Source organism: Cupressus sempervirens, chromosome 8, assembly GCF_028749045.1.
Source record: "Cupressus sempervirens isolate cs-2001-9-10 chromosome 8, ASM2874904v1, whole genome shotgun sequence".
Lineage (NCBI taxonomy): Eukaryota > Viridiplantae > Streptophyta > Pinopsida > Cupressales > Cupressaceae > Cupressus > Cupressus sempervirens.
The window spans coordinates 805736684-805752709 of record NC_143125.1 but is presented as its reverse complement, the minus strand read 5'-3'; the positions used below and the strand labels follow the sequence as shown (position 1 = coordinate 805752709).

The 16026-nt window shown below is 38.8% G+C and overlaps 1 protein-coding gene and 1 pseudogene across 2 annotated transcripts in view; one reads left to right on the top strand and one right to left on the bottom strand.

The window, feature by feature from the left end:
- LOC149544847 (protein MICRORCHIDIA 2-like) overlaps positions 1–16026 on the top strand; it is a 114062-nt gene that overhangs the window by 43751 nt on the left and 54285 nt on the right. The gene's annotated exons all lie outside the window — the stretch shown is intronic.
- On the bottom strand, positions 7364–8008 carry LOC149544848 (uncharacterized; annotated as a pseudogene).

Sequence of the window (16026 nt, the reverse complement as noted above, 5' to 3'; positions counted from 1 at the left end):
CGGATTTCATGTTTGTAGTACGGTTTTTAAAGACAAAGTACGGATTTATATTTGTAGTGCGGGTTTAAGACAATGTACGGTTTCCATCTTGAAAGTTGGTGTATGGTTTTGCTGTGGTACGGCTTCTTGCACTGTACGGTTTTTAAAAGTTGCATATTATAACACTGAGACCACCGTACGGATTTTGATAGCCTCAGAAGGTTAACGTACGAAATTTGGAGCCAAAATTTGTTAATTTCCATTGTACGGATTTTTAAGACTTGGTGGGATATTGTAGTACGGCTTTTCCAGAAGATTGAAATCCAGGAAGTGTCAAGTTTGAAGCCGTACGGATTTCATCACAGAACCTTGTCAAGTTACCATATGCACCTTGCAGGGCACTGTACGGCTTGTTAAAACATCAACCATACAGAAGGCTTCTAGCATTTCAAGCGTACGGATTCCTTCTGAAGAGTAGGGTACGAATTTCATTGTACGGATTATTGAATGCAAGGTCCTCCAGGTTAAGGTACGGAGTTCACCAGTAAGCAAGGCGATATACCATGATCAGTGGAGGGCATTGAAAATACCACCGTACGGTTTGGGGGAAGGCAAACTGTGGTAAGGAATTGTGGTCTTCTGATGGTACGGTTTTTAAAAATTTTCCTTCCAACTTTTCCAGTGTACGGATTTCTCATTCCAAAGGCTGCAATTCACCGTACGGATTTGGGAGACCGTTAGGAAAAAACACAGAGATAAGTAATGGAATTTGCAGGTAAACGGCAGTGGAAAAAACAATTAGCACAGTCTAAAGTTGTGGGAGGCAGGAACATGGCAGGTACAGGTAACCTGAATGAAGGCTCGAGCAGCAGCAAGGAGAAGCGTAAGACTACAGCACCTAAAGCAGCTGAAGTCACACCACAGACTATCCAATTTGAGGGATTAAATGGAACGGATTGCCGGAAATGGTGGCAAGAAACCCCTGATGACCATCCAATTAAAGCAAGCATCAGAAGAGCGCAGGTTGAATGGGCCATTCAGATGCTGGTTTTTTGCATTCGAGATTATGAAGGGTATCTGCGTACCATGATCGAGACATATGGCAGAGCTTCTCGGAGGAGCACATTTCAGTATCTGGGATAGAACTTAGTGGTATCATTCAAGGCAACAGATTTCACACGTGTTTTTGGCATTCCAAGGCAACAGGGCAGAAAGATTCAGCCGAAGAAAATTCCAAAGGATGGGAAGCTATTTTTAATCAAATTTGTATGTGGAGATTTGACTGAAGCAAAACAGGCGGCATTAGCCGAGACATCGAAGGGAAGGGGTTTAAAGAAAACTGACATTCAGGAAGGACCATGGCGGTGTCTGATGGACTCGGTCAAAAGCAGGCTCATGGGATCCTCTAGGGCATCAGATATCACATTTTCGCAAGTATCCATGATGAACGGCATAATGACTGGGAAAGTGTACGATTGGGCGTCTGTGCTGGCTGAACGGATGCATGAATTCATGAATCTCTAGCACAAGACCTTCTATATGCCCCATTACGCCATTGGTCTATTCCTTGATGCCGTAGCACGAATGATTCCAACGAAGGAGTTAGAAGCAAAGCCTGGACCACTGGCTCCAGGAGAACCTCCTATCATGCAATGGAAGCACTTGGACATAATCTCTGGGCAGAAGGGTTCAGTAGGTCAAAAGAGGCCTCGGATGGACATGGCAGATGATACTAATAGCGGCCGACAGGAGACATCTTCTGAGCAGGACAGTGTGGAGGAAGAAGAAGGGGAGGGCGAGGATGATGAAGAGGTTCAGATTGTCACGGCTACCCCCTTTCTATTTTCGCGTACTACAGTTCCTATGACTTCCGAGTTGCTACCTCGAGGTCTACACATGGCTCACATTCCAGGGTTTGGACAGACTCGGCGACCGATATTGATGACTGGAGGATCCCATTAGGCAGTCACACTGGCCGCACCATGGCAACACGGGGTACGGCCTTCTCCTGTCCGACTGGGAGCAGGATTTGCGGTCGGCTTTGCCCACCTGACAACACTCGTCAACCGAGAGACTTCTTCAGCTCCTGAAGCATTTTCGGTAGCAGCACTCGTGGCGCCTGCCATAAGTCAGCCAGCAGCAGTTGTTACCGTAGCACAGTCAGCAGAAGCTCAGGCACTTCCAGTAGGGAACGTACCAGACGGAGGAGTGCAGGAGTGTACGGACCCAGCGCAGCTCGAACAACCAAAGGTCATGGATAGAGCCAGTGTTTTTTTGAGGCAGCAGTTCCCACTTGTCCCTGACAGGCGTGGCCCATCCATTCAGTCCCCCAGCTATTTCGGAGTAGCACTTGTACTAGAGCCTCAGTCTCAGGAGGAGGGAATGCCACATGTCGTGATTGTGCCGACAGCAGAGGAGGCGGCACCAGATGTGGGCATGGCTCCCACTGATGAGGAGGACAATAGTGATACAGAATGGTCATTCGATGACTTTGCCAAGGAGGATTACAGGTCGGATGAGGATAGGTGCAGGGACTACCTCAGGACTATGAAGTTTGCATCGAAGAAAGGGCATGATGTGGCGATTCAGGCTCTCACTCGGCGAAGGGAGTGGCATTTGATCCGAGCGTATATTTGTGGGATTTGTCCTAAGCGATTTCAAACTTGTTTTGTGGATAGAGGTTGGCCGACAGTTGAGACACCGGAGATGTTGGCAGATTGGGCCACTGAGCCCGAATTGGGACCAAGTGACACTCCGATGATGAAGTTGGCACATGAGATCGTGGGACTGTACAAAGAGGTTTACTATGCGCGGCAGCGCGCGGGGGCAGATAGGGCAACAGACAGTGTTGCAGCCCAGAGATCTCCCGCGGTTGAAAAAGAGACAAGAGAAAAGTTAGCCACTGATTTGGCCGACAAGCAGGTAGCTTGGGCAGCAGAGCGGGCAACACTATTAAAGGATATGGCAGCAGTGGTACAGGAGAGGGACGCGGCTATCCGGGATAAAGAAGTGGCAGAGCATGAGTTGTAGTTGGCCAAGAGACAGGCTATGGATGCCGCGCTTCTACTGAAGGAGGCCGTAGAGGTTAATTCACAGATTCAGACAGATCTACGCATTCGGACTGACCAGGTGTATGAGTTACGTCGTCAACAACACTCTTCTGGGACACCTCCTCCTTCTCTCTAGTATTTCTTTTCCTTGATTGTGGGTTGTCTCCTAATTTTGCTAGTCGTCAAGAGACGACTTTCCTTTTTGGGGGGGATGATGTCGTCGGTAGAAATTGTGTATCGGCCGACGGGTCCCTTCGGAAAAGAAATTGTGCATTGGCCGACGGGTCCCTTCGGAAAAAGTCTTGTTATGTAGCCGACGGGGAAATAGTTTGTAGCGGGCATAATGTATCTGGCCGACGGACTCCTTCGGGAAAGTTCTTCGGAAAGTATTTATAACCCCTTCGGGAAGCATTGTAGATATCATATCATATCATCGAAGCATAATGTACTGTGGCCATATGCGAATAATAATAAGAGTTCTGCTGGTTGTTGTTCATGTTCGTATTCTTTGTTTGTGTGCGTTTCTTAATTAACTTATGTGGTAAACAATTGCCTCTTGATTATTCAGATCCCATGTATCCTGATTAGTACCACGGGCAGTCGGATGTTGTGTTACAGCCAGAGCAATCTGATTAGTATTCCGAAATTCAAAAATTGCTATTATCTGTTGCTTCCAAGTGCTATAATTTCGATCATTGAATTTTGAATTGCTCTCGAGCAAAATATTAGTCAGAAATGCCATAGCACATTTTCCAATGAAAAAGCGTGAAAATTTGTCAAGGCATGTACTTTATGGCAACAAAACGGAAGACCTAGAAAAATTTAAGGGGTACCCAAAAGATAGCTCAAAAAACCCAGAATGATTATGTTGTCGGTTTTTGGATCCGGTGGCTCAAAAATCAAGGCACAATGAAAAATCTGACAACCCAGTTGAGTTCTCGAAAAACCCATCAAGTATCTATAATTTGAAATTTTTTTCTAGCCAAAAAATTAGGGGTTTTGAACAAAAACCTAGCCGGCCAACAATGATGAATTTAGGCAAAAAATTTGCAGAACTAGACTAAAAAATGGCTGATTGCAGAGATCTGAGGTCGCGATAGGAGTTGGATGGAAATAATTGTGTTGTCACTTAGTCAGTAAACCACATAATCATCAGGCATTAAAATAATTGATCAAACGAACTCAGAAAAGCACGTGGAATAGCTTGTTGGAAAGCTCTTGGCGAGACGTTTCCAAACCAGCACTGAGATATCAAGAATACTGAGCTCTGTTTACTTACTAAAAATAGTAAGCATCCAAACAACCTGCCAAAACTGCTTTGATGGATTTGAAACTGGAAATGTCTGGGCCAAACCTCGAACTTAACCCCGTAAAGAACCTTTTTGCCCCTGAAACCTAGGCGAAATGTCCCAGAGAAAGGTGACATTACAAAGCCTCCCTTCTTAAAGATTGCTTGCCCTCAAGCAATCCGCTCATACCTGCAGAAACCAAATGACAGGATCCCATACTCGCTTTGAGAACGAGATTCTACTCCTCAGCCGATGTAACTCGACATGCATCTTCCCAAATCTGGAATGATGAAACAGTACAATAAGAATCGATATGCCAAATAACTGAATGCCAGGATCCCAAGGCTCACCATTAAGGGACACCAACTGCCATGTGCTGCTGCCTTGTGTACCAATACCCTCTGTCAGAATGAATACTCACTCCATGAGTGACCCTGTGAGTCTCTACTGTCAAGTGATGATGGGAGCTTGACAATATACCAATATCCACCCTGAGATGACAATGACCAAACTCTCCTCCTAGCTCCCCGATAAAAGGCAATACATAAGGATGCTCCCATGGATCCCAAGTGAGGACTCGTACGTTGTCTGAGATACCATAGACCAGCTCCTGTAATATTTGTATCGATAACAATGATAGATCCAGCCAATTTGATTCCACCATCATACCCCCCTGGTGAAAGCGGAGTAATCCTCATCTCTAGAACTCTGATGCGTCAGAAGGCTAAAACATACAGATCATAATCATATGATTGTGTAACAACACAATATAATCCGCGAAATGTAAGATACTATTAACACCTGGATCCCCTATTACCCAATCAACATGATCCTGGGTAAAGGAAAGAGTGGTTGGTGAATCACCAACATCATGAGTGCTAACACTATCTTTAGTATCCCGCTGAATAAAAAATGTAGACACCTCATGTGGAACATAGGGTAATGTGTGATCTCCCCACTCATCTACAAATAACTCATTGACCCTTGAAGGCCAAATAGAATCAGCGAAAATACTACTAACATACATAGAAAAATCACTGATAGCGGAAATATACCAACAAAGAAAATCATCAATCAACAAGTAGGCCGTGGCCATCTCGTAAGAGTTGGGTGATAAAACTTTGGGTAAGCTGAAGATTCCCTTAGAGCATACTAAGGATAAATCTGAACTTTCTACTCCACTATAAGTACTCTCGCTTATGTCAAAGTCTTTGTAAAAGGATGGTTCACCATTAGTTGAAATCTCTGAATTATCCTTTCTTGTTGTATCAATAACCATGTGCACCTGTGAAAATGTCTAGTTGCTATCATAAAAATCAGAATTTTCAGATCCATCAACTTGCTGATCCATAGAATTTTTCTCACCATAGAAAGTCTCAATTGGGAAATACGTGATTAAATTACATTGTTTGCTTTCACATCTACCCACTTTATGAATTTCTTCAATGATTTGTGCGATTTCTTGTGCCCTTGAACCACTGTTATCTTCTTCATAAGTGGCTGCCCCACTCGTTTGATTTTCAGCTTTGTGGATGGAATAATGTGTTAAGCTTAATTGAAGACATAGCTCATTTACCTCACTCTCCTTGCCCCTTCCAAATTTTATTGCTAGATCTCTATCCATTAATAGTTGCAAGTACTCATATTTTATCATTTTCAAAGTTTCAAAAATAGTATATAAAAGAGGACTTGTGACACCGCATGCATTCCCATGCCCCTCTTCTATCACAATCTTCCGCATGATGTCCTCAATCAAATTGGAAGAATCATCCATCCTTTCAACACTTGGACAATCTTGTCCTCTTTGACCAAAAGCATATCCAATAAGTCAAAAAGTGATAATGTTTTCTGACCATCTCCTTCGAACAGAAGTGGGCTGCTCTCCATAGGATTTTCTGATTTTGCATCACTTAGCGGAACAACATTTTCAGATATGTCCTCTAACTCAACGCGTGCTACATCATCTATCCTGCTAACATTGTGGTCCATTTGCTCCTCAATATTTGACATAATTTCCAGCCTAGTATCACCATAAAATTTATCCAAGTGAATTTCCATGTCACCAAATAAGATGCTGGTGTTTTCCATGTCTAAACAAGATGGGAAGTTGCCAATGTTGGCAGTTTGATCAACTCTTCTACTTGGGCCATCAACATGCTCATTTGAAGGACTAGTGTAAACAGTTCCATAAGATACGTCTGTCTCCCAATTACTTGCTAATATATTTGTGCCATTATTAATACTACTACCAAGTTGATTGATATTTGCCCTATGCAGTTTTCTGTAACTGTCCTCTGCAAGGAGATCTTGAGTCACATCATAGGATTCGTTTCTTATCATATCTGTCTTGTTTTGCAGCTCTAGCTGGAGGTCCACGTAATCAATGAAAGGAAATTCTATTTGAAGCTTTAACGGGAATTTGTTATACTCATCGTATAGTCTCCTTACTTCAATCTTAATATCTAGTCGGAAGTCTTGTCCCACTTCCTCTGCCATGTAGCTTTTCATGTGCCTGAGATGGACCCAATGTAGTAGATTAATTATCCCATTGTGGTTGTTTACTAAAACTAATACTACTGCAATGAGCTTTACTAAATCTGACCACTGAGTTCTGATTCGGGAACTGGGGTATTTTGACAAACAACTAGCATGCAAACAATACTATTCTCTGCTGGAAGTGAATTTGTAGTACCTGATTCAACTGACAATTTGTCAAAGCATATAGTCTGGTTTTTGATTTTTTTTCCTGAATTTAGTTGAGATTGATACCGCTGTTGTGTATTATTGCTGTCAGAATCAATTTAGAAGTTATGTGGCAGGAAACTTTTAATTTGTGGGCACCTTGTAGTGCATAGGAACCTTGAATTGAGCAGGTAACTGATAATGGGGAAACCTATGTCGATATTTGCAAAGAACATCTGTGGTGACTGAAGCGCAAAACCACTGCAATATTTCTTTGCTAGTATTTTGAAATAAGGTTGTCTTTGAACCCAATAGGACCTTTGTTAAACCGTTATTATGCATACATGTCTTTGTGCAATATTATTGCTGTTGTGCTGCAGTAGGTCAGATTTATTAAGTTCCAATGGCACGGCCAAAGGTAATCGCACACCAGTCAAGAGTGATTGCAGTGGTGAATGCACGTTCAACATCTTTATCTTCCTCAGGAGACTCTGGATGGTGAGCAAATCCATGACCTCTACTAGGATAAACTCGGACTTGAGATCCTTTTATTTGACTCTCCATTTTATGCAACAAATCGACAGGACACAGTGGATCATTCTCACCAATTGTAAACAATACAGGTATTTTTTAATTGAGCAGCCAAGGAAGGATCTATTCTACTTCCATAGAAGCAAACTGCTGCACCAAAATGGGACTGTGTATCTCTGGCAAGAGTTTCAACTAAGCGACCACCTCCAAAACAGAAACCCACAATACCTATCTTATTAGATATTCCAATTGCAGAAGATTCATCTAAAGGCCATTTTGCAGACTACACACATTTTATTTGATATTATCTGGTGAAACTGTTTTGCACGATGACTTCAAATGCTTCTAACTCACGATGCCTTGCTAGACGGCTGACTCCCTCTCTTATTGTTTTTACACCCTACGTTGTTCGAGGATGTTGACTAGAGCAAGATGGGACTCCCTTACTCCTTCTGCGACATCCACGATGGAGATCATTGCCTTTATATGTTGTCCAATTTGCGCGTGACATACATAAATTATATGATGCCGCCAATAATTGCAACTATTCCTCAGACGCTATGTTTGCTCCCTACGTATTCCTTCGACCCGATTATTTGAATATCCTCCTTAACTGGTCGGGTGCCAAGCTTATGGTATGCTCGTTCCAATCACGTGGCCGACCCTTATTGTGGTTGAGAGCCCGTCTCCGGCTTCAATCTCCAATCCCATGGACCATACAGTCTTCTCGTGCTTTGCCACGACAATGGACTTCACAAATCGTGTACAGATTGGGGTAGTCCCTCAGCGCAAATATAGTCTGAGCGGATTAAGAAGATAGACGTGCTTCACCCGTATGCACTCCAAACAACCTCCACCCGGTTTTCCTTCAATGTCCTCCGCCCAACACTCCAAACTCTGAGACATTCAATGCTTACCTTCCTTGACTCCGAACTCTACTGTATAGAGCACGACTTGCCCAGTAGTCAACTCTAACAAGTAATAGGGTCAGTGGCCTTTCGGTCTGTAGCCTGTGTTCTCTCACTGCATTTCGTGAGTGTCTTCCACAATGCCGTGAATCAGTTGCTGGCTATCACACCGACTGTTCTCTGTATGCGAAGTAGGGTGGAAACAATGCCTATGTAGGAGTTACTTCCTAACCATATCCCGTGCTGTTTAAACCACTGTCTTTCACGTGTTTCAGCTGGCCGGTTAAGGAGAGGTAAAACCACGAATGGCTTCTGGTCCAAGTTAATAGCTGCTGACTGTGTGACCCATTACCACCCGACTTGTAGGTGCTTTGTGACCCGTTAGGAAATCATATTCATGCCGTGGTGAAGGTTCTTTGGCTACCAAGTCTACCTTAACTCCAACGTCAAGAACAATAGTGTATTTGGCTCTTTAAACTCATGTCAAACTACCAATTGAACATTTCTCACGATTAAACAAGCTAACTGAATGATGTGAGGAAAGTAAAACGACCAACCTGAGTGCTCATGCAAATGTGAAGTCTTCCACAAACTCTGATGTTATCCCACAATATTTCTGAAAAACTTTGATATAGATTTCAATTAAGATCAGGGCTACGTCAAGCTTCTAGTTCCTAAGGGCTTTCATCCTCGAGAAAAAACTCAGTCACATTTAAGCAACCAATATTTCGGATGTTCAATTCATAAATTCTTGTGTATAATAGACCTGTAACTTCAAAGGATTCCTCTTTCTGAATAAACTTCCACAGGATGCTGGGATCTCAAGCTTTGATACCACTGTACTAGCCCTTTTCTGGATATTTACTAAAACCCTTGATATAAACTTACAAATCTTAAACTAAACAGTAAACTAGTATTTGATATAAATTCCAGAACTTAAATCCACTTTATAACCAGCAAATGCACATACGAGAAAACCCAAAAAAACTTGTTTATTCTTCCAATAATCAGAAAGTACATATATAAACTAAAAATTAACACAATTAACTACCAACTCCGTTACTATATTATACAACAACAATACAATAACATGCAACTATCCAAATGATCCAATCTTATAAACAGTAAAATAGGCAAATTAGCAAATGTAGATAAAATTTGTAAGAAGGCTAGGTTTGTGTCCAACCGTCAAATGCTTCTTCAAGGGTTTGCGTCTTCGAAGAAATAACCGGCAATTGTTTCCAGCTCCGAGATTAATATTTGTTTTAAATATTATAATCTTCATTACCTCCCATGAGAAGCTATTTGTACCTTTTATCACTTTTCCCAATGTGATGCACACTCTTTTAAGCAATGTGGGATAAACCACCTTTTTGTCCTTTAGTCACTTAAGTGAACTTGGTACCTTTTTAAAAATAAAATGACAAGTTAAATTAACTTTAATAGTCACTTAGTCAACCACATAATCATTAGGTATTAAAATAACTAATCAAACGAACTCAGATAAGCATGTGCAATAGCTCGTTGGAAAGCTCTCAGCGAGATGCTTCCAAACCAACATTGGGATATTAAGAATACTGAGCTCTGTTTACTTACTGAAAATAGTAAGTATCCAAACAACTTGCCAAAATTGCTCTGATGGATTTGAAACTGGAAATGTTTGGGCCAAACCTTGAAGTGAACCCCGTAAAGAAACTTTTTGCCCCCGAAACCTAGGCGAAGTGAGCCGGCAACACAAAATTATAATGTCCTAGAAAAAGGGGACATTACAAATGAAAGATATAATGATAGTTGTGCGATCTTGGGTTACCACCTTTCTTTAAGTAATTCACACCTGTGGATGAATCTTTAATTTTGGTAATTGTTTAGACTAACTGATGACTTAGCCTTTCTTGACAAGTAATATGTGATCTCTTGAAGCTAATTAATCATTTCTTATAAAGTAACAATAATTAGATGAATGTACCAACCATGATCATTCTTAATATATTGGTCCACCAGTATTGATGTAGTTAGGAATATCTGATAAGATATATGTTTGTATTGAGATCAATGCTAGATCAAAGTAATTGGCATCATACTTTTTGGCAGATTATCATGTCTGTTCATTTGTCACGTATAATATACTTGATCGATAGATTTAGAGGTGTTGATAATCAATTGTTCTTATATGCTTCATTGCCATGTGAAGGTGTTTCATTCTCTAATGAATATTGGTGTTTGTATTTACAGATTGTCTTGGATTAGTATTTAATGTGACCGTTGTCCGTGTGATAGTTGATCCTATAAATTAATTGTGCTCTTTTCTATCATCACTGCTCTATTAATATATCGATGTTTATACCGATTGCCATTTTTCTTTACCACTGATTACTGCTTATACTTCTGATTCTTATATCTCTTGTATTATAATCTATTATTATTTATGTATTCTTTTTTTTATATATTTTAATTTTATTAATATGTATTATCAAATTCTATTTCAGAAAGGGGACATCACATAATATCCATATTTTTTCAACCTCTGTGCTTCCTAATCAAAAACTTTGTGCATTACATCATTTGAAATCAACTTAATGTTGAAAGTTTAACTTCAATTGAATAATATTGAGCATCTGAATATGTTATCTCTGTCTTATATATATATATATGATAATATGCATACGTATATATGTAAATATATGTATACATATAGTTTAGACGAATATGGTTCAGATCAAACATATTACTGCTGTTACCGGTTCACATCGAGTTTTGTCATTTTGATTGCATTGGATTACTTCCAGAATTATCCATCATCTCCGATCAAGGATCAGGTCTTACTTGTATTGCCTTCGATAAGTATTAAGAACATTATGGAACATATCTGCGGGCATGATTAAACCATTGTATGTTTATGGTTAACAAAACATTAGTTTATGGTTAACAAAACATTAGTTTATGACCACGTAGGGTCATGACCCTACGTGGCCAAAGTCATGCCCCTACGGGGTCACAACTCTGCACAATTATATATATAATTGTTCTCATCGGTGGACAAGGCAATATGAAAGACTAACATACTTGTAGTCCTAGGATTAATAAAGAAACATTGCAAATTATTAAATACATTCCTGTCAGCATTCGGCATTCCAGTCACAGCATATCAGAAACATATTTGAAGGTATCTACCTATCACATTCAAGATACTCAAGTAAAAGTCTGATATAAATCTGTTACTATTTCTATTAAGGATCTATATAATTTAACATGGTATCAGAGCCATACTGATAAGAAATTTTATTCAGAACTTATATAAAATTTATATTTTATTTAGACTTTACCATTTTTTTAAATTCTTCAAAAATAGTTAACCATGTAAGGTTAGAGGATAGATTGGAGGGGGCTTCAACCGTTTCTTCATGGAAGATTCCTGTCGTGATAATCCTAAGAGAAATGGAATTAGAAGAATGTGTAGAAACAAATAAAACTATTCCAGAAAATGATCTAGACGTGGAAAAGGCAAAACAATAAAGCCATGAAAATAATTATAGACTCTGTTAAAGCTCATGTTCTCCCGTCTATTTCTAGCCTTTCCACAACATTTGAAATGTTTTGCACTATCAAGAATAATTTGAAATTAATAATACTAGCAGGTTGCTGACATTAAAATAGGATTTATTATACATAAAAATGAATAGTGCAGAAACTATTACTTCCCATTTTCTAGGAATCTTTGAACTAAAAGACCAACTTGCCACAATTGGAAGTCAAGTTGATGATAAAGAACTTACCATGATTGCCCTAAGGGGACTTCCTCTATCTTGGGAAACTTTTATTCAAGGACTAAGCTCTCGACTTGAGCTTCCAAAATTTGAATTACTCAAGAATGAATGCACTCAAGAGGAATCAAGATTAGTCTCAAGGGGAATAAGCCTAAATCAAGAGGGAGACATTCATGAACTTCCAACAAGTTTCAACCGAAATAAGAAAGAATCCAACAAACCTTATAAGAAAAGAGATTGGTTAAAAGTGAGATGTTTTAAATGCGACAAAATTGGTCACTCTCATAATGTCTTCCTTGAACGTAAAAGAATTCAAGCTGCTCTAGCAGAAATAAAAGAAGAAAAGGAGGAAGTAGAAGAAAATCATGCATTTTATCTAGCACTCTCCAGTGAGTTAAACTCGAACAAAAACACTTGGATCATAGACAGTGGAGCATCTCGACACATAACAGGTTTTAGAGACAATCAAAAACTTTTCAGATTGCCACTCATAAGAGGTAACCATCGGGGATAACTCTACACATCCAATTAAAGGTATTAGGTTTTGCTCTATTCAACTAGATTCTAGCATTACTCTTCACTCAACAATGTTTTATATGTACCTAGATTTAAAAGAAATCTATTTTCTATATCTGGCCTTTCTGATCAAGGATACATAATTGTTTTTCAAGAAGATAGAGTTTTGTCTTGGCCTAAAAATACTAACATCAAGAAAGCTATCACTATTGGTGTTAGAGATGGGAGTTTATATAAACTCTTTAATCAACACAATTTTGCACTAAGTCATGAAATCTCAGAGTCTACAAAAATATGGCATAGGAGACTAGGTCACCTACATTTCCAAGCACTATCAACAATAGGAAAAATTGTCAAAGGATTACCTAATCTAAAATCAGATCACTTAGGTGTCTGCAAAGGCTGTGCCCTAGGTAAAAATTTCAAGAAAACCTTTCCCAAAAGTGTTCATAAATCTAAAGCAATTCTTGAACTCATTCACTCTGACTTATGTGGTCCCATGTTTGTACCCTCTCTAAATGGGTGCCTCTATTATGTAATCTTTATTGATGATTAATCTAGAATAACTTGGATCTATTTCCTAAAACAAAAGGAATCTAGTGAAGTACTCTCAAAATTCAAAGAATTCAAAGCTCTAGTAGAATATCAGTCAAGAAAGAAAATCAAAACTTTAAGATCAGATAATGAGGAGAGTATATCTCTGAAATTTTTAAAGGGAGTTTTTTGTACCTTATAATCCTCAATGGAATGGAGTTGTAGAACGCAAGAATAGATCAATTGTTGAATCAGCTAAAGCTATGATGCATGATTAAAACCTTCATACTTCGTTCCGAGCTGAAGCATCTAACACTGCTCTTTACATTCAAAATCGATGTCTGCACTCAATCTTAGACAATACCACTTCAAAAGAAGTATTTACAGGCATCAAACTAGATCTAAGTCACCTAAGAATATTTGGGTGTCCAGTCTATGTACGCATTCCTAAAGAAAAGAGAACAAAGTTAGAACCATTCGGATAGAAAGGAATTCTCATCGGGTATAGTGAAAACTCAAAAGGCTACAGAGTCTATATCCCAGGTCAAAGAACAATTGAAATCAGCAGGGATGTTAAATTTGAAGAAGACGTTGCCTTCAACCTTTCTAAAAATAATGATGAGATATTCATAGAACCTACCACTAAGACAAATGAAGATCATCCGATAGAGAATGAGAGGGAGAACGACCTATACTTGCTTTTGATGATGTTGAAAATAACAACAATAAAAGAAGGCAACTTTGGGCCTTAAAATTCATAGAAGAAAATCATGTTGAACTTGATGAAGTATTAAAAGAAAGCAAGAAAACAAGAACTCGGTCTTGTTACGTTGCATTAGTAACAGAACTTATCAAATCAAAACCTTCTAACATTAAAGAAGCCTTATCAAGTCAACCTTGGAAGGAAGCCATGATTGAAGAATACAATTCAATATAAAAAAATGATGTATGGGACATTGTACTTAGACGTAAAAACAAATCAGTAGTTCCTTCCAAGTGGCTATACAAAATCAAGCATGCACCTGATTACAACATTGAGAAATACAAAGCTAGATTTGTAGCACGAGGTTTTTCATAGAAGGAAGGTATTGATTATGAGGAAACTTTTGCTCCAGTTGCTAGGTATACATCAATTAGAACCATCTTGGCCATTGCAACATCTAAAGGATGGGAAGTCCATCAAATGATTGTTAAGACAACTTTTCTAAATGGTGACATTGAAGGAGAAGTGTATATTGAACAACCTAAAGGGTTTATTGCTTACAACAAGAATACTCGCTGAAACAAGCTCCAAGAGCGTGGTATGAAAGAATAGACAATTATCTTACAAATCTAGGGTATTCTAAAAATGAAGCTGATCCTAATCTATATTTCAAAGTAGATGGAAATGATATGATTATTCTGTGTTATATGTTGATTGACTTATTAATTATAGGTGATGAAATTTAATAAGCAAATGCAAACAAGAATTGACAGCTGAATTTTACATGAAAGACTTAGGTCTTCTTCACTACTTCCTAGGACTGAAGTTTGGAAAAAGGGAAACTACATCTTTCTAAACCAAGGAAAATATACTATTGATATTCTAACTAAGTTTGGAATGATGGACTATAGACCAACTTCTACTCCTATGGAACTTAATCTACATAAACTGAAGGATGACATGAATAAATCTGAACTTGCTGATCCTACTCTCTACAGACAAATCATTGGCTCATTGATGTATTTAGTAAATACTCGTCTTGACATATGCTATGCTAGTAACAACTTGAGTCAATTCATGGTTACACCCAAGAAGATTCACTTGATGGCAGCTAAACATATTCTAAGATATCTAAGAGGAACTATTGGCATGGGAATCATATATGATGAAGTCGAGATAAATCTTCATGGTTTTTCAAATTCATATTGGGCTAGCAGTTCTACTAATTGTAAGAGTACTTCAGGGTGTTGCTCCAGTCTTGTGTTTGGGATGATTTCCTGGTTCAGCAAGAAACAATCCTCAGTTGCACTAAGCTCTACAGAAGTAGAATACATAGCCACCTTCTTTGGAGCCAGAGAAGCTGTATGGCTACAAAATTTCTTATTTGATTTGTTCAAAGAAGCCTTGAAGCCTACCATCATTCATTGTGATAACTAGAGTTGTATTAAACTATCAGCTAATCCAGTGTTTCACAATCGGTCAAAGCATATTGAAATTCCCTATCACTACATTAGAGATATGATAGATTGAGATATCATTAAACTTGAGTACATCAGTACTAATGAACATACAACTGATATTTTTACCAAGGCTCTTGCTAAAGTGAAGTTGGTATACTTCGGAGAAAAAATCGGTATGATTAAATTGTAATTTTGAACATTGAATTTAATTTCAATTCATGTGTTTATGCTTCTATGATTGTTGCTTCAGATATGTAATGAAAGGTGACGATCTTTTATGGACATATATACAGAAGGTAATCTTTGTAAGGTGATGATCTTACAAATGATAGGCCTGTTATTATGATTGCTGGTCCGGATATTTCGGAAGTCACGAATAACAAATTCATTATGATTACTCTACATATTGTTTCGGACAATTAGAGATCATAATTTATGTTATGGTAGTGTTCATAGCATTGTGATTTATGTTATTTGACGAGTCTCTATTTCTTAGAGTGGTAGTGTCAAATAATGTATTATGTGTGGATATTCTAATATCTGGATTCTTTATTACTTCTCCCTTGCTAAAGAAGGAGTGTTGAAAGCTTAGTTCAGTTGAATAATATTG